Raw genomic sequence first — 26,444 nt, forward strand, 5'->3', positions numbered from 1 at the left:
TGGACACCAGAATGTGGAGTACCTCAAGGATCACCCCTTTCACCAACTATTTTCAATCTGATGATGACACCCTTAGCAAAACTTCTATCAAACCACAACCTCAACCCACACATATACTGTATGCTGACGACGTAACAATATATATCCCTTTCAAACAGGACACTAAAGAAATCCTTAACGAAATCAACCAAAGCCTACAAATCATGAACACCTGGGCTAATGCATTTCGATTGAAATTGAACGCAGAAAAAACTCAATGCCTGATACTCACCTCCCAATACAACACTAATGAATTCACCGCAATAAACACACCAAACCTAAACCTTCCAATCTCAGAAACCCTAAAGATCCTTGGAGTCACTATCGACCGCCATCTAACACTCGAAACCCACGCTAGCAACACCACCAAAAGATGTTCTACTCCATGTGGAAACTGAAGAGAATAAGACCTTTCTTCCCAAGATCCGTCTTCCGCAGCCTAGTGCAATCACTCGTACTCAGCCATCTTGACTATTGCAACTCACTATATGCAGGCTGCAAAGAGCAAATACTGAGGAAACTTCAAACAGCTCAGAACACAGCAGCCAGACTCATCTTCGGGAAACCAAAATACGAAAGTGCGAAACCACTACGAGAGAAGTTACACTGGCTCCCACTCAAGGAATGCATCACTTTCAAAGTATGCACACTAGTCCACAAAATCATCAATGGTGAAGCCCCAGCCTACATGTCCGACTTAATAGACCTACCACCCAGAAATGCCAAAAGATCGTCTAGAACTTTCCTTAACCTCCACTTCCCAACTTACAAAGGCGTAAAATACAAAGTGATGCACGCATCAACCTTTTCCCATATGAGCACGCAATTCTGGAACAAATTACCACGAAACCTAAGAACGACCTATGAACTAACCAACTTCCGCAAACTACTAAAGACTCATCTCTTTGAAAAAATCTACCAAAAGGATCAAAGCACATGAAGACCACACACACTGTTGGCAACGCATTAACACATTCTCCTATTACACCTATCCCCATAATTCTAACACACCCAGCCTTTCTCTCTTCAACTTTATTCTTTCCCCTATCGATACCTGGACATTGTTTCAACTCAACTCCTCATAATGTAACCATAATCAAGTAATAACTTATTGTACTTCCATCGTTACAATGTATTGTAAGCCACATAATCATGTAATAACTCATTGTACTTCCATCGTTACAATGTATTGTAAGCCACACTGAGCCCGTAAATAGATGGGAAAATGTGGGATACAAAAGCAATAAAATAAATAAATAAATAAAATATAGGATAACGTCTTTTATCTTTATTGCTTTTAACGTAATTCTATAACTCGTTCCCACATATCTCTCCAGTCTTTGGTGGGTGATCTTTCTTTCTCCGCTGTGCTGTCCTCAACAGTCAGCTCCACGACGGCCTGTAGTCGATGCGTCATATCTCTCAGTTGGTTGTTTATTCACCAAAGCCGCACCCTACTAAGCCACTCCTGCTCTCTTTTATAAGGCAGGTATCCACATTCACTCCACGTGCCATTCCATTGCTTGGAAAAATTTGTGAGTGACGTCACTCAGTTCAACGTCCAATGGTAGCTAGTGCTCAGGCTCTCTGCCGCATGCCACTTCCGGATAGCACCACCCTCCTCCTTCCCTGGCTGGCACGGGAATCGCTACCACTAGGACTCAGCAAATGTCTCCCGCCCTTCTCCCAGGGTACAAATTATATTGTAGCGATAGGGTGGATCAAATTGGCGGTGGGGTAGCATTGTATGCTAAGGAGGACCTTGACTCAAATAGAATGAAAATTCTGCAGGAAATAAAACACATCTTAGAATCCCTATGGATTGAAATTCCATGTGTAAAGGGGAAAAGGAGTGTACTACCGTTCACCTGGCCAGGATGAACAGATGGATATAGAAATGTTATCAGAAATTAGGGAGGCTAACAAACTGGGCAACACAATAATAATGGGTGATTTCAATTACCCTGATATTGACTGGGTAAATGTAACATCAGGGCATACTAGGGAGGTAAACTTCCTTGACAAAATCAAAGACTGCTTTATGGAGCAGCTGGTACAGGAGCCAACAAGAGAAGGAAACATTCTAGACCTAGTTCATAGTGGAGCGCATTATCTGGTGCAGGAGGTAATGGTGCAGGGGCCGTTTGATAACAGTGATCATGATATGATCAGATTTGATATCGGCTTTCAAGTAAGTACATACAGGAAATCTAATATGTTAGCATTTAACTTTCAAAAAAGAGACTATGATAAAATGAGAAGAACAGTGAAAAAAGAACTTAGAGGAGCAGCTGCTCCAGAGGAAATTGGAGAGTCATGGGATAGGAGGTAGTTTCCTATTGTGGATTACAAACTGGTTAAAAGATAGAAAACAGAGAGTAGGGTTACATGGTCAGTATTCTCAATGGAGAAGGGTAGATAGTGCTGCTTTTTAACATATTTATAAATGATCTAGAGATGGGAGTAACTAGTGAGGTAATTAAATTTGCCGATGACACAAAGTTATTCAAAGTATTTAAATCACAAGAGGATTGTGAAAAATTACATGAGGACCTTACGAGACTGGGAGACTAAGCAGATGACGTTTAATGTGAGCAAGTGCAAAGTGATGCATGTGGGAAAGAGAAACCTGAATTATAGCTATGTAATGCAAGGCTCCACTTTAGAAGTCACCAACCAGGAACCCTCTGCTCAGTGTGCGGTGGCTGCTAAGAAAGCAAATAGAATGTTAGGCATTATTAGGAAAGTAATGGAAAACAAAAATGAGGATATTATAATGCCTTTGTATTGCTCCATGGTGTGACCGCACCTCAAATATTGTGTTCAGTTCTGGTTACCGCATCTTAAAAAATATATAGTGGAATTACAAAAAGTACAGAGAAGGGCGCTGAAAATGATAAAGGGGATGGGACGATTTCCCTTTGAGGAAAGGCTAAAGCGGCTAGGGCTCTTCAGCTTGGAGAAAAGACGGCTGAAGGGAGATATGATAGAGGTCTATAAAATAATGAGTGGAGTGGAACGGATAGACGTGAATTGCTTGTTTACTCTTCCCAAAAATACTAGGACTAGGGGGCATGCAATGAAGCTACAAAGTAGTAAATTTAAAACGAACCAGAGAAAATATTTCTTCATTTAATGTGTAATTAAACTCTGGAATTCGTTACCAGAGAATGTAGTAAAAGCAGTTAGCTTAGCAGGGTTTAAACAAGGTTTGGATGGCTTCCTACATGAAACGTCCATAGACCATTATTAAAATGGACTTGGGGAAAATCCACTGCTTATTTCTAGGATAAGCATCATAAAATGTATTGTACTTTTTTGGGATCTTGCCAAGTACACGTGACTTGGATTGGCCACTGTTGGAAACAGGATGCTGGGGTTGATGGACCTTCAGTCTGTCCCAGTATGGCAATGTACTTATGTACTTAAATAAGTGTATCCCTCTGTTAGGGAACAAACCAGTGTTTTACTTTTAGAGCTAAGACACAAAATCAAGATTTCTTTTTAGGCAAAGACACAGATGTTCTGGGCCAACACTCCCTGCATTCCAAATATATTTAATATGCCCCTGGCACACACAAAGGAGGTACTGCATGCAGATTAGTCTTATGTAGATATTCTGAAAACCAGACTTATTGGGTAGGACCCAGGGGCTGGATTGAGAACCACTAATATAGAGGGCTCCTGATGGTTATAGAAAATAAATGCAGTCCAAATGAAAATCATTTGCCAGGCAGGGATTGCATATGTAAGGTATGCAAGGTAAAGCATGCATGGGGATTTTAAAAATCTAGTATTAAGGGCGAATAAAAGAGAGAGAGAGGGAAAAGCAAGCAGGACCTAGTTTAGTATTAAGGGGGGAATAAAAAGAGAGAGAGAGAGAGAGAGAGAGAAAAAAGCAAGCATCATTAACTAGTTGCTGTGGAGGGGAATAATCGAACGGCGCCGGTGAAATACATGGCCGGCGATGTATTTTGGCGGTGCCGCAAACAGCTGGTCAAACCCATATTTTCGAAAAAGATGGCCGGCCATCTTTTGTTTCAATAATACGGTTCCAGCCAGCCAAATGCCTTGGATTTGGCCGGGGTTTGAGATGGCCGGCTTCATTTTTTAGTGATAATGGAAAGTTATGTCAGCCATCTCAAACCCCGGCCAAATCCAAGGCATTTGGCCATGGGAGGAACCAGCATTTTTAGTGCACTGGCCCCCCTGACATGCCAGGACACCAACCGGGCTCCCTAGGGGTCACTGCGGTGGACTTCAGAAAAGCTCCCATGTGCATAGCTCCCTTACTTTGGGAGCTGAGCCCCCCAACCCCCCCCCCCAAACCCACTACCCACAAATGTACTGCACCCACTAAAACTGCTCCAGGGACCTGCATACAGCCTCTAGGACTTATTGCTGCTGTATAACTTTGGCACACCAGTTGACACCTGAAGACTAATCTCTTTGAAAAAGCCCTTTATTTGAATAAGCATGTTTACTCACAGTTAACTGCAGATCAGAGGTTGTGCCCCACTGGCAAAGAGTCCCCTGGTACTAAGATTAGCAGTAGGTCAGAGCTGGCACAATGGTGTACAATGGCCTCTTTCAGCACCATTCAAGGTAAGAACGTTCTCTAACATGGGTAACACAGGAAAGGGAACTAAAACTGGCTTACAAAAATGGCCACTACCGCATGGACTACAACAGGAAACAAAACAGGGCACACTCTGACCCAGTAAGCAGGGGGAAAGCACCAGGGGAGTAGAGCCTACCAACTACCAATACCTACACCCAGTGGTGTACTGGTAAATTTTTAACAACAGGCTCTCTCCCTGGTCAACCTCGGCGCCCCCCCCGGCCACCTCGGCGCCCCCCCCATTCACCTCTGCACCCCCCCTGTCCACCACTGCACCCCCCACCCACCTCTGTGCCCCCCCCAAAAACATTTGCAGAGCTGGCTATACCCGGGGGGGGGGGGGGGGGGGGCGGCGGCCAACACATTACTCTCTCTAGGAAAAAAAAATTAAATGATCCCAGGTTCCAATCTAATTCATGTTTAATATGGGATAAAATGCCATAAATAAGTAAATAAACATAAACTTTTAACGTTCAGCACCTGATTCTCAAAGTGGACATATTCCAAACACTATAATGAAAATAAAATTATTTTTTTTCTACCTTTGTTGTCTGGTGACTTTGTTTCTCTGATTCTGCTGCTCTCTATCTGTTCCCTTGACTCCGTTTCCAGGGCTTCCTTTCCATTTATTTCTTTTCTTTCCTCCTTTCTTCTTCATTTCTGGTCCTCCGCATACTTGACTGTACAGTGGATCCAGCTTCTGCCTATTTTCTCCATCCATGTGCAGTTTCTCTTCTCACTTCCTTTTTCCTCATCTAATCTCCTTCCTCTATCTTCCCACCATGTCCAGAATTTCTCTTGCTCTTCCCGCCATCCATGTCCTGAAACTCTCCTCTCTCCCCTGCCCCTCTCTATCCATCCATACCCAGCAATTCTTTTCTCTCCCCTGCCCCCCTCTGCCCATCCATGCCCAGTTCTCCTCCCCTGCCCCCCTCTGCCCATCCATGCCCAGCAATTCTCTCCCCTGCCCCCTCTGCCCATCCATGCCCAGCAATTCTCTCCCCTGCCTCCCTCTGCCCATCCATGTCCAGCAATTCTCTCCCCTGCCCCCCTCTGCCCATCCATGCCCAGCAATTCTCTCCCCTGCCTCCCTCTGCCCATCCATGCCCAGCAGTTCTCCTCCCTCCCCTGCCCTCCCGCTCCCATCCATGTGTAGCAATGTCCTTCGCCCCCCATCCTCCCCTGCCGCTCCCATCCGTCAGTTTCAATTACCTGCCTCAAAGCGCCGCATTATTTAAGGCCTGCCTGCTACCCGTCTCCAGCTGCCTTCCCTGCTTGCTTCTTAGGAGTTTGGTTCGTGCCCTTAGTCCCGCCGCGGGAAAAGGAAATGACGTCAGAATGACGTCAGAAGGCGGGACTAAGGGCACGAACCGAACTCTTGAGAAGCAAGTAGGGAAGGCAGCTGGAGACGGGCAGCAGGGCTTTAAATAAGGCGGCGCTTCGAGGCAGGTATTTGAAATTGACGGATGGGAGTGGCAGGGGAGGATGGGGGGGGGCGAAGGACATCGCTACACATGGATGGGAGCGGGAGGGCAGGTAAGCATGGCGCCCTCCTGCCATGCTTACCTCGTGCAATGGAGCCGGCTCGCCCCGTACAACAACTGGCTCGCAAGAGCTGTCAAAATTTAACAAGCGGCTCTTGCGAGCCGGTGCGAGCCGGCTCCAGCACAACACTGCCTACCCCCACCACAATGCATTGCTGATGTGACTCTGCAGTGCAAATAACAGAAAACGTGTCACACTCACCCCAGAGCCACATCACAAGCAGGAAAAGGCTGTCGGAGGACAGAACACATTCTGCTGTCATGGAGGTGGGTACGGCATTTGAGGCTGGCATACAGGCTGGAAAAAAAGTGTTTAAAGTGTGGTTTTTTTGGTGGGAGGCGGTTAGTGACCACTGGGGGAGTACGGGGAGGTCATCTCCGTTTTCTTCCGGTGGTCATGTGGTCAGTTTGGGCACCTTTTTGAGGCTTGGTCGTGAAAATAAAAGGACCAAGTAAACCCGGCGAAATACTGCTTAACACCGTATTTTTTTTCCATTATCGGCGAAAGCCGGCTATTTGGTAGCCACGCCCATACCCGCCCATGTCCCGCCTTCGCTTTGCCACCGACACGCCCATTTGAACTTTTGCCGGCAAGGCGACGGGAAAGCGGCGATGCTGTCAAAAAAAGCAGCTTTTGATTATACCAATTTAGCCGCTTTTCTGAGATCGCCGGCCATCTCCCGATTTGTGTCGGGAAATGGCCGGTGATCACTTTCGATTATGAGCTGGATAGTGTACAAACCCTTTTCCCATAGTTTTAATCTGTACTTTTCTCTAGAAATAGGCATTTTCCCCATAGTTTTAAACTGAAACCTTTTTTAGAGGTAGAAACTGAACAGCCCAGAATTCCTTTGTTCTAAAAGGCAGTTATTTTCTGTTCCTTGGCTGCTGGAGAGTTAGCTCATCCAGGGACCTCAATTAAGTGATAATTAAGTTGTGGGGAAGTAGAACATTTGCATAGGTTGCTGAATCAGCTTCAAAGAGCCTGTTAGATTCAAAACTATATAAAGAGAAAAGGTCCCACTGAACACTTTAAACAGTATAATGAACAATCTGCAAAACAAAAAATATATCTTTATAAACCAGAAGTAGAACTTAATCACAAATGCAAGTGCTGAAAATGATCCCTTTACATCAACTCTAGGATCCCTGATTCTGTTTCATTACAGGTATTGTATATCTATAGGAATAAGCATATTACTAAATGTTAGAGGTGGAGATAAGAAATTATACATATATATGTAATTAGTACCCATTTATATTTGCAAAGATTATAATAATTAATATTAACTGGATGAGTAATTGAGTATAGGAGACCAGGTTTTATTGAATGCTAAAAGGGAGCCGCATTTCTCTGCAGCAGCTTTTTTATATTTAGCGTAAAGACATACTGTATTCCACCACATATCATAAGATAACTTCGTAAAGTCCTTCCAATTTTCTACAAGTCAGTGTACATAATCAAACTTGTTAAAACTATTATTAAGTCTCTGGTACTTAATTTCCTTTCTTTTTGTTATTTCAAAATTAATAAAAATGATTGAACAAAAAAAAAAAAAAGAAAATGATCCCTTTAAAAGAAACAAACAAAAACAAAAAAACAAACAAACAAAAAATATATATAAAAATATACAGCAGACTTTTGAGGTCTTTTTCTGAAAAAGACCTCAAAAGTCTACTGTTGTAATCTTTTGAAACTTGGTACTAAGCAGACACCAACCTCATCATTGGTCAAAAAACCTCTAAGATTGTCTGAAGTTTCAGCATTTTAATCTTAGTTCTTCAATATAACAACTTCCATTTATTTAACATATCCTTTCCTCATATTTTTTCAAGACAGTGTTGGTGTTCCTTGGAGTCAGTGGGCAGCAGAGTGCCTCTCCCCCAGGCAGCTTTTTTCCATCTTTTCCTGTCTCCCGTCACTCAGGACATAGCTGGCTCCGTCCCCAGTGACGTCACTGGGTGGGCATGGTGAAGTCCGGGAGGTAGGCGCATTATGGAGGAGTCGTGCAGATGAACGAGCGCAGCTAAGACTAAGAGCGCTCCTTTGAGCGGCCTTTGGACTCAGTGTGCTCTTCTTTTCTTTTTACTGAAAGATGTGTTTTATTCCTGTTGTGTTAGGGCAAGGCCATTAAACTGGCGTACCTTCCAGACAGGTGGGGGTTGTGGATTAGCGAGATCGAGTCTTGCGGGAGGTTAGAGCAACCCAGGGGACAGGTCTTGAAGACAAATGAAAGTAGGACTGTTGAAGTATGATTTTTAAAGAGTAAGACTACGGTAGTTAGTGATTTATTTGTTCACCAAACTTTAGATGTGTTTGGGATTATTGAATCTTGGCTGTTGGAACCTGATGCTGTGTTAGCTAATTTGTGCTGTCCTGTTGGGTTCTCATGGAAATGTAGGGATGGCCAGCGGGGGGAGTTTATTTTTAAGGTCTAATTTGCAATTTAACATAGTAACATAGTAGATGACGGCAGAAAAAGACCTGCACGGTCCATCCAGTCTGCCCAACAAGATAACTCATATGTGCTAATTTTGTGTATATCCTACTTTGATTTGTACCTGTGTTCTTCAGGGCACAGACCGTATAAGTCTGCCCAGCACTATCCCCGCCTCCCAACCACCGGCTCTGGCACAGACCGTATAAGTCTGCCCAGCACTATCCCCACCTCCCAACCACCAGCCCCGCCTCCCACCACCGGCTCTGGCACAGACCGTATAAGTCTGCCCAGCACTATCCCTGCCTCCCACCACCGGCTCTGGCACAGATCGTATAAGTCTGCCCAGCACTATCCCTGCCTCCCAACCACCAGTCTGCAAGGATATATTAAACAAATCTTTAAGAGGACCCGCCAAAACCTCTCTGAGCTCCCTCAATATCCTGGGGTGGATCCCGTCCGGTCCCATGGCTTTGTCCGCCTTTAGCTTTTCAAGTTGTTGATACACACTTTCTTCCGTGAACGGTGCTCTATGCACTTCATTCTCATTTGTACTATTTCCAGTCCATCGCGGTCCTTCTCCAGGATTTTCTTCTGTGAAAACAGAACAAAAGTATCTATTTAGCAAATTTGCTTTTTCTTCATCATTTTCCACATAGCGGTTCGCAGTATCTTTTAGTCTCACAATTCCCTTTTTAGTCATTCTCCTTTCACTAATATACCTGAAGAAATTTTTGTCACCCCTCCTTACATTTCTAGCCATTTGTTCTTCCGCTTGCGCTTTTACCAGTTGTATCTCTCTCTTGGCTTCTTTCAGTTTCATCCGGTATTCCTCCATGTGTTCCTTTTCTTGAGTTTTTCTGTATTTCTGGAACGCCAACTCTTTAGCCTTTATTTTCTCAACTACTTGCTTGGAGAACCATATCGGTTTCCTTTTTCTCTTGCTTTTATTTACTTTCCTTACATAAAGGTTCGTGGCCCTATTTATAGCTTCTTTCAGCCTGGACCACTGTCCTTCCACTTCTCGTACTTCCTCTCAGCCCATCATCTCCTTCCTCAGGTATTCCCCCATTTTACTAAAGCATGCTTTAAATCCAGGACTTTGAGTTTTGAGTGGCCACTCTCCACTTTAGCTGTTATATCAAACCAAACCGTTTGATGGTCACTGCCGCCCAGGTGGGCACCCACTCGGATATTTGATACGCTATCCCCATTTGTGAGCACCAGATCCTGTGTCGCTCCCTCCCTCGTGGGTCCCATCACCATTTGTCTGAGCAAAACACTTTGGAAAGCATCCACGATCCCTCTACTTCTTTCCGATTCCGCAGACGGAACCTTCCAATCTACATCCGGCAGATTGAAATCTCCCAGCAACAGCACCTCTCTCTTATTTCCCAACTTTTGAATATCTGCGATCAGGTCTTTATCTAATTCCTCCAATTGTGTCGGAGGTCTGTAGACAACACCCACGTGGACAGAGGTTCTATCATCTCTTTTTAAGGTGATCCATATCGCTTCTTCCTTTCCCCAGGTCCCTGTCATTTCAGTCGCTGTGATATCATTCCTCACATACAGAGCTACTCCTCCACCTTTACGATCCTCTCTATCCTTCTTAAATAGATTATAGCCTGGTATGTTTGCATCCCATTCATGGGAACCATTGAGCCACGTCTCCGTGATTGCAACAACATCCAGGTCTGCCTCCAACATCAGGGCCTGAAGGTCATGAACTTTATTGCTTAGACTGCGAGCACTTGTGGTCATCGCTTTCCATCTACATTTCCTGGTATGCGTTTCAGCATTAGTGATTTGGGGGTTTCTTTTCTCTTTGGGTACCTTCATATCTTTTTGCATATCTTTTTGCAATTTAAGAAGGTTTTTGAGGGAGAATGTGACAGAGACTTCCCTATGAAGAAAGACTAAGGAGGCTAGGGCTTTTCAGCTTGGAGAAGAGACGGCTGAGGGGAGACATGATAGAGGTATATAAAATAATGAGTGGAGTGGAACAGGTGGATGTGAAGCGTCTGTTCACGCTTTCCAAAAATACTAGGACTAGGGGGCATGCGATGAAACTACAGTGTAGTAAATTTAAAACAAATCAGAGAAAATGTTTCTTTACCCAACGCGAAATTAAACTCTGGAATTCGTTGCCGGAACACGTGGTGAAGGCGGTTAGCTTGGCAGAGTTTAAAAGGGGGTTAGACGGTTTCCTAAAGGACAAGTCCATAAACCGCTACTAAATGGACTTGGGAAAAATCCACAATTCCAGGAATAACATGTATAGAATGTTTGTACGTTTGGGAAGCTTGCCAGGTGCCCTTGGCCTGGATTGGCCGCTGTCGTGGACAGGATGCTGGGCTCGATGGACCCTTGGTCTTTTCCAGTGTGGCATTACTTATGTACTTATGTGTGTTCTGTTTGTCTATTGTACTGTCCTCCTCATTTGTTCCCGGAGATTTCTCTTTTTTATTACCAACATTAATGTATTCTCCAGTACATGTGGATCGTTTAGTTATCATGGGTAATTTTAATATTCCTTTGGCTAAGGTGGTTCATGTTTTCCATCCCTTGTTTGATGCATTATTGGCTTTGTCATTAGATTGAGTTGTAGGGGAGAGTACACATTGGGTGGGTCATATTTTAGATTTAGCTTTTTTACCATCAGAGCGGACACAATATACAAATGTTGTTTTGGAGATTAAGGTTTGGACAGATCTTTCTTTGGTACTTTTTTCTCTTCCTGGGACAGAGCAAATAGGTGGTGGGCCTAGTCAGGAAGCTAAGTTACACAGACCATGGGTAGATCCCAAATTGTTTTTAGGTGAGTGGGTTCCCTGGTTAGGGGATGTCTCTTCTTTGCCCAAGGGTGATATTATGTTGGCATACAACCTTGAGGGACGTGTTGGATGTGATTGCTCCTTTACAAGTGTGTTTGATGAAATCAGGAAATACTTCTGTTCTATGGCTCTCAGGTGGTTTGAGGCAGGTCCGCAAGGAGTTGTTGCGGGTGGAGATAGAGTGTCACAGAACAAAAGATATAGATATTAAAGATTCTTATTTGTTTAAATTGCTAGAGTATACCAGAGTAGTAAAAAATGAACGTGAATTTTTTTTTACCAGAAATGTATTGCCTTTGCCTTAAATCGACCAAGGGAACTGTTTAATGTAGTATGTTCCTTAACAGAATTTAGAGCTTCCTTAGGGGGAGTTTTGCCTTTTTTGCCAGAAGAACATATGCAATTTTTTGAACAGAAAGTGAATACTATAGCATCTAGTTTTGTTGGGCAGGCATGCTTGCATGAAATGGTCGATAAGGTACATGAAAAATGGAGTGAGTTTTCTCTAGTTAGTGACTGGCAAATGGGTCAATATTTAAAGGTCTGTCACATCACTGGATCAGTGGGGGATAGGCATTTGCCTGAATTTTTTAAATGTATTGCAGATATTGTAGCTCCAGAATGGGAAAATTACAAATTTGTTTTTGAAAGAGAGATTTTATCCTGATGATTTGAAGTTGGCCACTATTTGTCCAGTTTTGAAAACTCCAAAGGTGGGAAATGCTGTGTTGTCCAACTATCGTCCTAGTTCAGCCTACAGTTGCAAAACCTTTAGAGCTGTCTGTTTTGCATCAGCCGAATGTGAGTGTGCATTCTCTGCCTGACCCTCATCAGTATGCCTTTTAGAAGGCTCACAGAAAAAGACCTTATTGGCTGCAACTGTGGATGAAGTATCTATAAGATTTGATAGGTGTACTAATTTTTGTTTCGTTTTATGTAATATATCTGCAGCGTTTGATACCTTAGATCATGAGATTCTTCTTCATCGTCTGTTTATTTGTGGCCTTGCTAAAGTCATCTTGCAATGGTTTTAATTTTTTCTGAGCAACTGCAGGGCTGTATGCTGATGACATCCAATTTTTCTTCCCTTTGGCTAGAACCGACCCAGATGGATCCTCCAGATTAAAGGAAATCCTGACTGCAGTCTTTGATTGGAGTTTAAAAGGGGTTAGATAGATTCCTAAAGGACAAGTCCATAGACCGCTATTAAATGGACTGGAAAAATTCCTCATTTTTAGGTATAATCTTGTCTGGAATGTTTTTACGTTTAGGGAGCGTGCCAGGTGCCCTTGACCTGGATTGGCCACTGTCGGTGACAGGATGCTGGGCTAGATGGACCTTTGGTCTTTCCCAGTATGGCACTACTTATGTACTTATGTACTTATGTACTTGGAATCGTTTGCAACTGAATATAAAAACAAAAATGTATATTGTACATAACCCATCCCTTGTAATTCCTTCTAGTTTGTCAGTGTTAGGGGCGGATATTAACAGTGGTGTGCTGGAGCCGGCTCGCTCCGGCTCGCAAGATCCGGTTGTTAAATTTTGGCCGGACTTGCGAGCCGGTTGTTGGAAAGGGCGAGCCGGCTCTCCCTCCCTCCGCCCTCCGGATCCGTCCCTCACCGATCCTACCTTGACTATCGAATTCTTCGGGGCAGGCAGTGTTGCCTGCCCGCTGCTATCGCTGACTTTCCTCCGCCATCTGTTTGCGCTTTAAAAATGGCCACCGAGACTTCCAGAGGCGGCCTCGCGAGACTTCTGTAAGTCTCGGCGGCCATTTTGAAGCGCGATCGGGCGGCAGAGGAAAGTCAGCAATGGCAGCGGGCAGGCAACACTGCCTGCCCCGAAGAATTTGATGGCCAAGGTAGGGTCGGTGAGGGACCTGATCGGGAGGGAGGGAGGAAGCAGGAGAATTTGCGGAACAAGTCGGGAGGGGGTGGCAGGGGAGAGAAGGGAGCTGCTGGCCATGGTGGATGGAGGGCAGGGGAGAGAAGGGAGCTGCTGGCCATGGGTGGATGGAGGGCAGGGGAGAGGAGGGTCACTGCTGGCCATGGGTGGATGGAGGGCAGGGGAGAGAAGGGTCGCTGGCCATGGGTGAATGGAGGGCAGGGGGAGAGGAGGGGAGAGAGAATAAATGCTGGACATAGATGGAGGGGAGGGAAGAGTGAGGAAGGAGATAAGATAAGGGAAAAGGAAGAAAGGAGAAAAACTGCACATGGATGAAGAAAATAGGCAGAAGCTGAGGACCAGAAATGAAGAAGAAAGGAGGAAAGTAAAAGAAATAAATGGAAAGGAAGCCCTGGAAACGGAGTTAGGAGGACAGATAGCAGCAGAATTGGATACTGGGTCAGCATGATCAGAAAAACAGTCACCAGACAACAAAGGTAGAAAAAATCATTTTATTTTCATTATAGTGTTTGGAATATGTTCACTTTGAGAATCAGGTGCTTCACATTAAAAGTTTATATTTATTTACTTATTTATGGCATTTTATCCCACATTAAACATGAATTAGATTGGAACCTGGGATCATTAAATTTTTTTTTTTCCTGGAGAGAGTAATGCATTGCTCCCCCCCCCACCCACTGGCTATAGCCAGCTCTGCAATTTTGGGGGGCGCAGAGTTGGACGGGGGGGGGGGGGGGGGGCGCAGTGGTGGACGGGGGGGGGGGGGGGGCGCCGAGGTGGACCGGGGAGAGAGCCTGTTGTTAAAATTTACCAGCACACCACTGGATATTAATATATCTTTATAGGTTATAAATGTGGGTGTTACATTGGACACTTCATTTTCCTTTAGAAGCCAGTACAAGGCTTGGTTCATAATATTAAAATCTACATGCTGTGTAAGTTGAAATCTTTGTTATCATGGCATGATTTTAAGTGGGTTGTGCAAGCAATGATTTTGGGAAGCCTTGATTATTGTAATATGGTGTACTTGGGGTTGCCTGGTTTATTATATTCTGTGGTTCTGAGTTCTGCGGTACATCTAGTATTTGGGCTTGCTAGAACTGAGCATGTGACTGTCTATCTGAAATGACTAAAATGGTTACCTTTGAAATATTGCCTATTGCATAAATTGTTGCTGCTTACACATTGTGCATTGCAACAAAGTTCAGCTTTTTTACAGAAAGCAGTTGTTCAGTATGAGCACCGAGTCAATCTCATTGTACCAGCCCTTTTGTCGTTTCTGTTTGGATTTGACTAGGGGCCCTGTTTACTAAGGTGCGTTAGTGTTTTTAGCGCACCCACACTTATCACACGCGCTAACCATGTAGGCGCCTATAGGAATCTTGTAGGCACGTACATGATTAATGTGCGTACATGGTTAACGCACATTAATCACTGAGAATCTGACTGGGATGTTGCTATACCTGGATATAATCTATTCAGGAAGGACAGAGTAGGAAAAAAGGGTGGAGGAGTGCTCTTATTTACAACTCTGTAAGAGCACTCCTTGCTTGTTACCCTAATTAAAATAACTGGCTATAATTGAAGAGTTGTCCTAGGGGAGGGTGGGTGGGAATGCTAAATTTGATCCTGCAGTTGCTGTTAGATTCTATCTGTTAATGCTGTGGTACAAAGCCTTTAAAACTAGTAGAAAAGACTATGGAGATTAGTTGTTAAAATTTGCTTTTTATATTTTTATTTTTGCCTAACACTAACCTACAATTCCTCCTTTAAACCCCAATCTTTAAGTTATATGCTAAGAATGATATCCAAGTGACGGAACTGCAAGACACTTGGGGTAAGGAAGAAGCGCTGTGGGTTAAGCTGGAAAGAGGGAAAGGAAAATGTATCTATATCGGAGTGATATACAGACCACCCTCATAGTTGGAGGAAATGGACAGGGACTTAATTGAAGACATGTGCAAGATAGCTAGGAAAGGGGAAGTACTACTGATAGGTAACTTCAATATGCTGGATGTTGATTGGAGTGTCCTGGCTGTGGGTCGTCTAGAAGCAAAGAGAACTTAGATTCCCTACAGGAAGAATTGTTCCAGCAGTGGGTGATGGAACTGATGCAGGATGGAGCTATTTTGGACCTGGTGCTTGCGAATGGAGGACGTTTCTGACGTCAAGGTGGCAGACCATTTGGCATCTAGTGATCATCATATGGTGTGCTTCAATATTAAAACAGAAGAGAGGGCTCATTCAAGATTGAAGGCCCTGGATTTCAAAGGAACTAACTTTGTCGAGATGGGGGAATTCCTCAAGGAATAGTTAACAGGATGGGAACAGCTGAAAGATGTAGAACAGCAATGGACAAGACTGAAAGGAACTATATTAAAGGCAACTAACCTTTATGTTAGAAAATTACATAAAAGTAATAGGAAAAGAAGGCCTCTCTTGTACTCGAATGTAGTAACTGAAAAGATAAGGTAAGGATACTAGCCTTCACATGTTATAAGACGACTCAGAAAGATGAAGACAGGAGAGAATACCTGAATAAGCGAAGAGAAGCTGGAAAAGCTATCAGGAAAGCGAAGCGGCAAATGGAGGAAAAGATAGCTAATACGGTAAAATTGGGGGAATAAGACCTTTTTCAGATATGTAAGTGACAAGAGGAAGTTCTGAGAGGAGGACATTTCTCTGGTAAATGAACGCTACTTTGCTTTGTGCTTTGGGAACTTAAAGATTGGGGTTTAAAGGAGGAATTGTAGGTTAGTGTTAGGCAAAAATATAAAAAGCAAATTTTAACAACTAATCTCCATAGTCTTTTCCACTAGTTTTAAAGGCTTTGTACCACAGCATTAACAGATAGAATCTAACAGCAACTGCAGGATCAAATTTAGCATTCCCACCCATCCTCCCCTAGGACAACTCTTCATTTATAGTCAGTTATTTTAATTAGGGTAACAAGCAAGGAGTGCTCTTACAGAGTTGTAAATACATTTCATTACCATCTAAGAAGGAAACACTAAATAAATCACACAATATACTATATAAACTAAAAGACACTTTTATATTAGGTGAAACCAGGCGCCTCTCTTGTGCAGCCAAGGATAGAACAATCTCCTCCAGCCACAGGCTCCTGGTACAATGAATAAATAGATGTCCACCAGTAACTTCAATCTTAAGGACTTTTATTCCATGCAGGTTTTTAGTACACAGTTCCAACAGCAGCATAGCACATACCAGGATTCAATGCAGGCTTCAGTCTGGGCTGTTTATCCAGTGCACAATAAACAGTAATTCAATTCCCCAAGACAAACAGTTCTTTCAGTTCATCATCACAGTTCAGTCACCAAGCAGCATTTTCTACCTTCTATCCTCTTTACTTTCAGGAAAGTTCAATATTTTAGGGACTCCTTCTACACAAGGGTTTTCCCCTGCATCAGCTTCACAGTGAATTCAATACTTTTGAGACTTCCTCTCACCCAAGGAATCTCAGCCTGCTTCAGTACTTTAGGGACCTCCCTGCCCAAGGATTTTCAGCCTGCAAATACTTCTCAGATTTCAGTACTTTAGGGACCTCCCTGCCCAAGGGTTTTCAGCCTGCAACTGCCTCTCAGACTTCAGTACTTTAGGGACCTCCCTGCCCAAGGGTGTTCAGCCTGCCACTGCTTCTCCCCTTCTTTGCTGCTCTCCCTGAACTGAACTAATGAGACTCCTTCCCACCTGCCTAATCAATCCCTGGCTTCTGCCTTCACAACCAATCATTCTCCACTTATTAGCTTCTCTACACACCCATACCAGCTGAGTTGAGCATGAGCCTAATGAGGAGCTCCTGCACACAGGGTTTCCTATCTCTTTCCCCCTAGTGGCAGCCAACCTACACCTCCTGTTAGCCTACACCCATGTCCTCCCCCATTGCAGCTAGGAGTCCAGTCCGGGTTTTCCATCTCACCCCCTGGCTCCTTGCCTGCAATGCCTTCTGGGACTTGTAGTTCAGACTGAAGCTGCCTTAACCCAACTATCCTGGATGTGACTTTATCACATACCCCCCCACTTAAGAAATTGCGAGTCCCTTTGGGACCTTCCCAGGGATTCGCAATTCTAGACAGAACCCTTCGTCCTTTCTTTTTATGCCTCCCTAGGCCTCGGCGTCTAATTTCTTCGCCCACTTTCCTGACCCATGGGTACACCCCCTTTACCATTATGGGCTTCTGGCGTATGTTCCTCAGGCCTAATTCCCTTATCACCTCAGGGGAACTCCTAGTCCTACCCCTCTCATGGCTACAACCCTGGGCTGTACTTCTTCGCTTACTAGGCCCAGAATGGTATTTGTGGGTTGTGTATAGGGTCCTAAGTCTCCTTTTCCCTGGGACTTTTAAGTGTCTCCTATCCCTCCCTTTTGGTATAGGATACCCACTCTTGGTACAAGGCTCCCCCCAGCCTCTGGGTGATCTAGCATCCCCCTGGCACCCTCCCTGAGCCGTTGTCCCCTGCCTAGGAGCTCTTTCCTCACCTGACTCTAACGTGCGGTGTCTGGGCCCTAGGATCAACCCTTTCTTCTGAGGCCTGAGCCTTTCCCTCCATTGGGCAGCCTCTTCCCTTTTCTGCTTGCCCTTCCGGGGTTTCTCAAATTCCTTAACCTTTACACTATCTCTTTCTGGGGTTTTAACAGTGCCCTTCTGACTCTCCCTATCCTGATCATTACTCAGGGATAGGAGTTTACTTACTTTAACCCCTCCTTGGTCCTTCTTTCCCTCTATCTTTTTCTGGAGGTCCACAATGCAGGCCTGGGCTTCCTGAAGCTCTTTTAGTCTTCTCTGCCCATCCCGGAAGAAGACATCTACCGCTAGGGTCAACACCCTGCACCTCTCCTCCAGGGCCACCCGGCAGCTTTCTGCCCTTTCTGTTGTTTCCTTGGCTTGCTGTCTCTCTACCACCCACTCAGCTGCCCCCTGAGCTTGAACCTGTTGCAACTCCTTTATCTGAGTTTCCAACTCAAGGTTCCTCTGAGTAAGGTATCCTACCCTTCCCTGGGCTTCCTGCACCTCCACCAATAACCCCTCTATCCTTTGGGTGTATCCCTTGTGCAGGTCTTCTATCTGGATTACCCTCTCCCTATTAAGCTCACTCAGGCCCCTGGCCTCAGCTTGGGTCTGCTGCAATGCCACAGTTAACTGAGCCACCACTTCAGTATATCCCTGCTGCACTTCCCTCAGTGGGCTTTCCTGTTGGCCATTCAATTCTCCCAGCCCAGCCTTTACCTGGGTTAAAATCCCCTTCAGCTCTCCTATAGCTGTTTGCTGTAGTTTACCCACCTCCTTAACACTTTCCTGCCTTTTGGCCAACTCCATCTCCTTCTGCTTCACCTCCTGCTTGGCTTATTATAATTCTGCCCTTACAGAGGTGACAAGCTTATTCGCCCTTTGCTCCTGGAGTAGAATCAGGGCTTGCTGTTCCCTTATACTTTTCCTTAGGGCATCTTGCTCTTTATGCCACTCCTGGCGAGCATTCTGGAACTCAGCTTTAACTAGGGATACCCTCTGCTCCTGATCTCATTGCAACTGGTCTGTGAGGTCCCTCATCTCCTGCTCATGTGTGGACTGCAGCTTAGCTAATCAGGTCTCATTTAAGGCTTGGGTCTCTTTTAGGGTAGCTGTAAGATGGGCTACTTCTGCTTCCTTTTCCTCCCTTAGCCTACCTTCTGTGTGCAGCTCAGCCCTAACAGTGGCTAGCAGTGTCTCACAGCCTTCCTTCTGCTTAAGGGACTCTTCCAATTTGGCCTCTAAGGCATGTGCTGAAGCAGCCATTTCTTTCTTACAAGCTGACTCAAATAGGACCCATCTCTGCTCATTCTCCCTTAGACTATTCTCCATTACCTTATGGGACTCCTCTTGCTGCTGTATATTGCCCACTAAAGTTACTATCAGTCCCTTATTAAGTTCCAGGACCTCCCCCAGATGTTGCTCAGAGTGCCTATAGAGTTTCCCCGGTTTACCTAGGGCCTGTAACTCCCATTCTACCTGCCAGATGCTTTCTTTTAGGGATTTCAACAGCAGGTTCTCCTTCTCCTTTTGGGCTTCCTCTTGGAGTTTCCTATCCAACTCCAGGCTATCTTTGGGAAATTCCCTTAATACCATTTCCAGGGCGATAGGTTTACTACCTTCCACTCCCTGGGTTTCCCAGTATTTCTCCCTTGGGGCAACTCTCCCTGGTTCCCCACCACATGGAAGTACGGGCAGTTCCTCACTGTAGCATGGGCAGCCTACTTTATCTTCAGCTGTCTCACCCCCCTGCTCACAATGTACATTGACTTTCCCTTCCTTGGGCTCTACCCCTACCCAATCAGGACTACTTTCCATCCCGTCACCTGGGGAGCTCTCACCTGGGCCTAACCCCCCTTTCACTTTCCTAGAGGGTTTACCTTTTTTGTCAGGACTACCACTATCCTGCAACTGGGGTTTTCCTTCCTTGTCCAGGCACCCCTCCTCCCTCTTGGCACTTTTCAGGTTTGTGGCCTCCCCTCTCCCTGGGACATTGGGTGCTTTCCCTGCAGCGGGTTCCTCCTGACCCTCTTCCCTGCAGACACCTCTTTCCCCTTGGGTTCCTGGCTTAACCATGAAGTCTGCCCCTGAGGAATGGGTCACCTCCAGACTCCCATGGCCTTTGGGCTTCCTCTTGCCTGCCATGTCACTTAACCCCCCCCCGAACTGAATGTAGGATTACCTATATCCTCCCAGTCTCCCAGTTCATCCTCTGAACTGAATACTTCCAGACACCACTCTCCAACATGGCCTATTTCCCCACATTGGTAACACACTGGCTCAACCTTCTTTCTCCTCCTTGGGGTCCCCTCTTCCCTAGACACCCCTTCAGGCTTAAGCATAGTCCCACAAGTCTTTAGACAAAGTCCTCCTCCAAGTCCCAGAACCTGGATCATGGTGTCCATCCCTGCCATGTCCATTCCTTCTGCGGGTGACTTGGGCTCCGGCCTCTGGACTTTTCTTTCCAGTCTGACCCATCTTGGCCTTCCCATGGCTCCGGCGTCCTCCTCGACCGTCCGATGGGCTGCAGCCTGGGCAGACGAGTAATGTGCCTTCATCAGCGTTGCCCCCCTCGACGGACTTCAGGAACCTCCAGGACACCACCACCTTCACCCAGAGGCATTCAGGATTTAAGCATTCAGGCCACCACGACCAGACTCTCTGACTTGCATGTATCCATGTTCAGTCCCATCTGGGAAAGTGCCATTTGTAACCAGGCGCCTCTCTTGTGAAGCCAAGGATAGAACAATCTCCTCCAGCCACAGGCTCCCGGTACAATGAATAAATAGATGTCCACCAGTAACTTCAATCTTAAGGACTTTTATTCCATGCAGGTTTTTAGTACACAGTTCCAACAGCAGCATAGCACATACCAGGATTCAATGCAGGCTTCAGTCTGGGCTGTTTATCCAGTGCACAATAAACAGTAATTCAATTCCCCAAGTCAAACAGTTCTTTCAGTTCATCATCACAGTTCAGTCACCAAGCAGCATTTTCTACCTTCTATCCTCTTTACTTTCAGGAGAGTTCAATATTTTAGGGACTCCTACCCAAGGGGTTTCCCCTGCATCAGCTTCACAGTGAATTCAATACTTTTGGGACTTCCTCTCACCCAAGGAATCTCAGCCTGCTTCAGTACTTTAGGGACCTCCCTGCCCAAGGATTTTCAGCCTGCAAATACTTCTCAGATTTCAGTACTTTAGGGACCTCCCTGCCCAAGGGTTTTCAGCCTGCAACTGCTTCTCAGACTTCAGTACTTTAGGGACCTCCCTGCCCAAGGGTTTTCAGCCTGCCACTGCTTCTCCCCTTCTTTGCTGCTCTCCCTGAACTGAACTAATGAGACTCCTTTTCACCTGCCTAATCAATCCCTGGCTTCTGCCTTCACAACCAATCATTCTCCACTCATTAGCTTCTCTACACACCCATAACAGCTGAGTTGAGCATGAGCCTAATGAGGAGCTCCTGCACACAGGGTTTCCTATCTCTTTCCCCCTAGTGGCAGCCAACCTACACCTCCTGTTAGCCTACACCCATGTCCTCCCCCATTGCAGCTAGGAGTCCAGTCCGGGTTTTCCACCTCACCCCCTGACTCCTTGCCTGCAATGCCTTCTGGGACTTGTAGTTCAGACTGAAGCTGCCTTAACCCAACTATCCTGGATGTGACTTTATCACATAGGCTAATATCCTTAATACTGTAGCAAGTTTTAAATTATTGAAAAACTCAAAAACACTAAGATGGAGTCAGCAGTCCAACAGCGAGAGGGGTGCTATCCAGTCTTTTGCATTGAGTGTCACATGTATGATTATCTCCCATTTGGTGAGATGTCATATGTGTGTGCCCGATGCAAAGAGCTCCTAGCTCTTAGAGAACATGCCCATTCTCTTGAGGCTAGAGTAGCAGACTTGGTGGAGCTGAGGGAGACAGAGAGGTTCATAGAGGAGACCTACAGGGATGTTGTAGAGAAGTCCCACCTCCAGTCTGGTAGCCCTTGTGCTACCCTGGAGGAGGGAGGTCTCCTAGAAGGAGAGCATCACCCTGGTGAAGTAGGAAGTACTCCTGTAGCCAGGACCTGTCCACCAGGGGATGTACTATCCTCTCGCACCGAGGATATGTCTCCAAGTGCTGCCCGGGAGGGAAAGGTTAGGACAGCTGTTGTAGTTGGTGATTCGATCATTAGGCATATAGATAGCTGGGTGGCTGGTGGACGTGAGGATCGCCTGGTGACTTGCCTGCCTGGTGCGAAGGTGGCGGACCTCACGCATCACCTAGATAGGATTCTAGATAGTGCTGGAGTCGACTGTCTTGATACATGTGGGTACCAATGACGTAGGAAAATGTCGGAGAGAGGTTTTGGAAGCCAAATTTAGGCTCTTAGGTAGAAAACTCAAATCCAGATCCTCTAGGGTAGCATTTTCTGAAATGCTACCTGTTCCACGCGCAGGGCCCAACAGACAGGCAGAGCTCCGGAGTCTCAATGCGTGGATGAGACAATGGTGCAGGGAGGAGGGTTTTAGATTTGTTAGGAACTGGGCAACATTCTGGGGAAGGGGAAGCCTATTCCGAAAGGATGGGCTCCACCTTAACCAGGGTGGGACCAGGCTGCTGGCGTCGGCATTTAAAAAGGAGATAGAGCAGCTTTTAAACTAGAAATGGGGGGAAGGCCGACAGTCGCTCAAAAGTGCATGGTTCGGGATAAGGTATCTTGCAAAGATACCTCACAAATAGGGAAGATAGGGTTTCTGGATAGTGAGGTTTCGCAACAGACCGTGGTAGGCCAGGTGCCCTTAAATACAACTACAAATCAGACAAAAGATGGCAAATAAGTAGTGTCCAGTACTAAGCATCATGCAAATAGGGACAACAAACATACTTTGAAATGTCTATATGTAAATGCTAGGAGTCTAAGAAATAAGATGGGAGAGTTGGAATATATTGCACTAAATGAAAAATTGGATATAATAGGCATTACTGAGACCTGGTGGAAGGAGGATAACCAGTGGGACACTGTCATACCGGGGTACAAAGTATATCGTAGTGATAGGGTGGACCGGACTGGTGGAGGGGTAGCATTGTATATTAACAAGAGCCTTGACTCAGATAGATTACAAATTCAGAAGGACACAAATCACACCCTTGAATCATTGTGGGTTGAAATTCCATGTATAAAATGGAAAAGGACGGTGATAGGAGTGTACTACCGTCCGCTTCGCCAGGATGAGCAGGTAGACGCAGAAATGATAAAAGAAATCAGAGATGCAAACAAAATAGGCAAAAATGGGTGACTTCAATTATCCAAATATAGACTGGGTAAATGTAACATCTGGACACGTTAGAGAGGTACAATTCCTTGATGAAATCAAGGACAGCTTTATGGAGCAGTTGGTGCAGGAACCGACGAGAGAAGGAAAAATTCTAGACTTGGTCCTTAGTGGAGCGCATGATCTGGTGAGGGACGTTATGGTACTGGGGCCGCTTGATAACAGTGATCATAATATGATCAGTTTTGATATCAACCTTGAAGTAACTATACACAGGAAGTCAAATACATTAGCGTTTAACTTTAAAAAAGGAGACTATGATAAAATGAGAAGAACGGTGGAAAAAAAACTTAGGGGGGCAACTGAGAGGGTAAAAACTGTACAACAGGCATGGACGCTGTTCAAAAATACCATTCTGGAGGCCCAGGCCAAACATATTCCACAAATTAGAAAAGAAAGACGGAACTCCAAAAGACAGCCGGTGTGGTTGAAAAGTGAGGTGAAGGAAGCTATTATGGCTAAAAGAAATGCCTTCAGAAAATGGAAGAAGGAACCTTCTGAAAATAACAAGAAGCAGCATAAGGAGTGTCAAAGCAAATGCAAGGCGCAGATAAAGAAGGCCAAGAGGGATTACGAAAAAAGATAGCATTAGAGGCAAAAAAGCATAGTAAATGTTTTTTCGGTATATTAAAAGCAGGAAGCCGGCAATAGAATCAGTTGGGCCGCTGGATGACCGAGGGGTAAAAGGGGCGATCAAGGAAGACAAAGACGTAGTGGAGAGATTGAATTAATTCTTTGCTTCGGTCTTCACCGAGGAAGATTTGAGTGGGATACCGGTGTCGGAAATGATATTTCAAGCGGACGAGTCGGAGAAACTTACTGACTTCACGGTAAACCTGGAGGACGTAATGGGGCAGTTCAGCAAACTGAAGAGTAGCAAATCTCCCGGACTAGATGGTATTCATCCTAGAGTACTGATAGAACTGAAAAATGAGCTTGCGGAGCTACTGCTAGTGATATGCAATTTATCCTTAAAATCGAGCGTGGTACCGAAGATTGGAGGGTGGCCAATGTAACGCCCATTTTTAAAAAAGGTTCCAGGGGAGATCCGGGAAATTATAGACCGGTGAGTCTGAAGTCGGTGCTGGGGAAAATGGTAGAGGCTATTATTAAAAACAAAATTACAGAGCACATCCGAGGACATGGATTACTGAGACTGAGTCAGCACGGCTTTTGTGTGGGGAAATCTTGCCTGACCAATTTACTTCAATTCTTTAAAGGAGAAAACAAAAATGTGGACAAAGGGGAGCTGGTTGATATTGTGTATCTGGATTTTCAAAAGGCGTTTGACAAGGTACCTCATGAAAGGCTACAGAGGAAATTGGAGGGTCATGGGATAGGAGGAAAAGTCCTATTGTGGATTAAAAACTGGTTGAAGGATAGGAAACAGAGTGGGGGGTTAAATGGGCAGTATTCACAATGGAGAAGGGTAGTTAGTGGGGTTCGTCAGGGGTCTGTGCTAGGACTGCTGCTTTTTAATATATTTATAAATGATTTAGAGATGGTAGTAACTAGCGAGGTAATTAAATTTGCTGATGACACAAAGTTATTCAAAGTCGTTAAATTGCGACAGGATTGTGAAAAATTACAGAAGGAACTTACGAGACTGGGAGACTGGGCAGCTAAATGGCAGATGACGTTTAATGTGAGCCAAGTGCAAGGTGATGCATGTGGGAAAAAAGAACCCGAATTATAGCTACGTCATGCAAGGTTCCACGTTAGGAGTTACGGACCAAGAAAGGGATCTGGGTGTCGTCGTCGATAATACACTGAAACCTTCTGCTCAGTGTGCTGCTGCGGCTCAGAAAGTGAATAGAATGTTGCAGTGGCGTAGCTAGGGTAGTTGACACCCGGGGCCGGTCATTTTTTAACACCCCCCCCCCCAAATCCAGTACTAGGCATACCGAGAATACAAAACACTAACAACCTATAGAGCAATTCTACCATACCATAAGCAGTCGTTTCTACGAGTCACACAAGGAAAAGGAAAGCATCTTAAGCACTACAGTGAGCACTAGAACATCAATTCACCTATTGTAAAATGAAACCAGACAGAATAGTACATATCGTCCATCCTGCACAGTCAATGCCAACTGAAAGCCATGTCTTTTTCACAAACACAGATACACCCTAATCCACTATAGAATAAGTAATCATAAACTTTCTATTTAGACAAAAATTAAACTGAACCCCCGATGCCAGACTCTGCATACAATGCAACACCACAGAAACAAAAAATGTCTCCTAGTACTGTGCAAAATATAAAGACAGCAGATGTAAATTTGAAAAACCTAACAAATACCAATCACCACTTTACAAATTAACAAATAGAAATAAAAGAAATACAGAAAATAAAATAATACCATTTTATTGGACTAATACATTTAGCTTTCTGAGGCCAAAACCTCCTTCCTCAGGTCAATACAGTATAGTGCTGTTACAGTATCCTATCCTGACCTGAGGAAGGGGGTTTTGTTCTCTGAAAGTTAAGTCAAAATGTATTAAAATTAGTCCAATAAAAAGATTACCTTATTTGCATGTTCTATTTATAAACATTTATTAACACAGCTACAATACTATATCCTAAAGCAAAATAATAAAAATATATATTTACAGTTTGTTGTCTTTGGTTTCTGCTTTCCTCATCTTCTTTTCACCGTCTTCCTTCCATCCAGCATCTGTCTTCGCTCTCTCTCTCTGCCATCCAGTGTCTGCACTCTCTAATGTCCCTTCCATCCACATCTGCCCTCTATTTCTGCCCCTTCCATCCACCATCTGCCCCAGTCTGCCATCTCTCTCTCCCCTTCCATCCACCATCTGCCCTCTCTCTCTCCTTTCCATCTAGCATTTGCCCTCTATCTCTGCCCCCTTCCATTCACTGTCTGCTCTTTCACTCCCTTCTATCCACTGTCTGCCCTTTCTCTCTGCTCCTTCGATTCACCATTTGCCCTCTCCCTTTCCCCCTCCCATCCATTCAGGGTCTGCCCTCCCTCTCACTCCCCATTCCATCCAGGATCTATCCCCCCTCTCTCACTGCCCCCTCTTTTCGGCTCCCAGTTCCCACCTGCGGCTGCACCCTAGTTCCAGATCCATTGATTCTCCCATCCACCCCTGCCCCTGGCATGACCCCGTTCTCCCTCCTGCCCACTTTTCAGACCCCAGTTCCAGCTCCTTGCTCCTTCTCCCATCTGTCTCCCACCCAGTCCCTT

The sequence above is a fragment of the Microcaecilia unicolor genome, chromosome 10 (assembly GCF_901765095.1).
Source record: "Microcaecilia unicolor chromosome 10, aMicUni1.1, whole genome shotgun sequence".
Taxonomy (NCBI): Eukaryota; Metazoa; Chordata; class Amphibia; order Gymnophiona; family Siphonopidae; genus Microcaecilia; species Microcaecilia unicolor.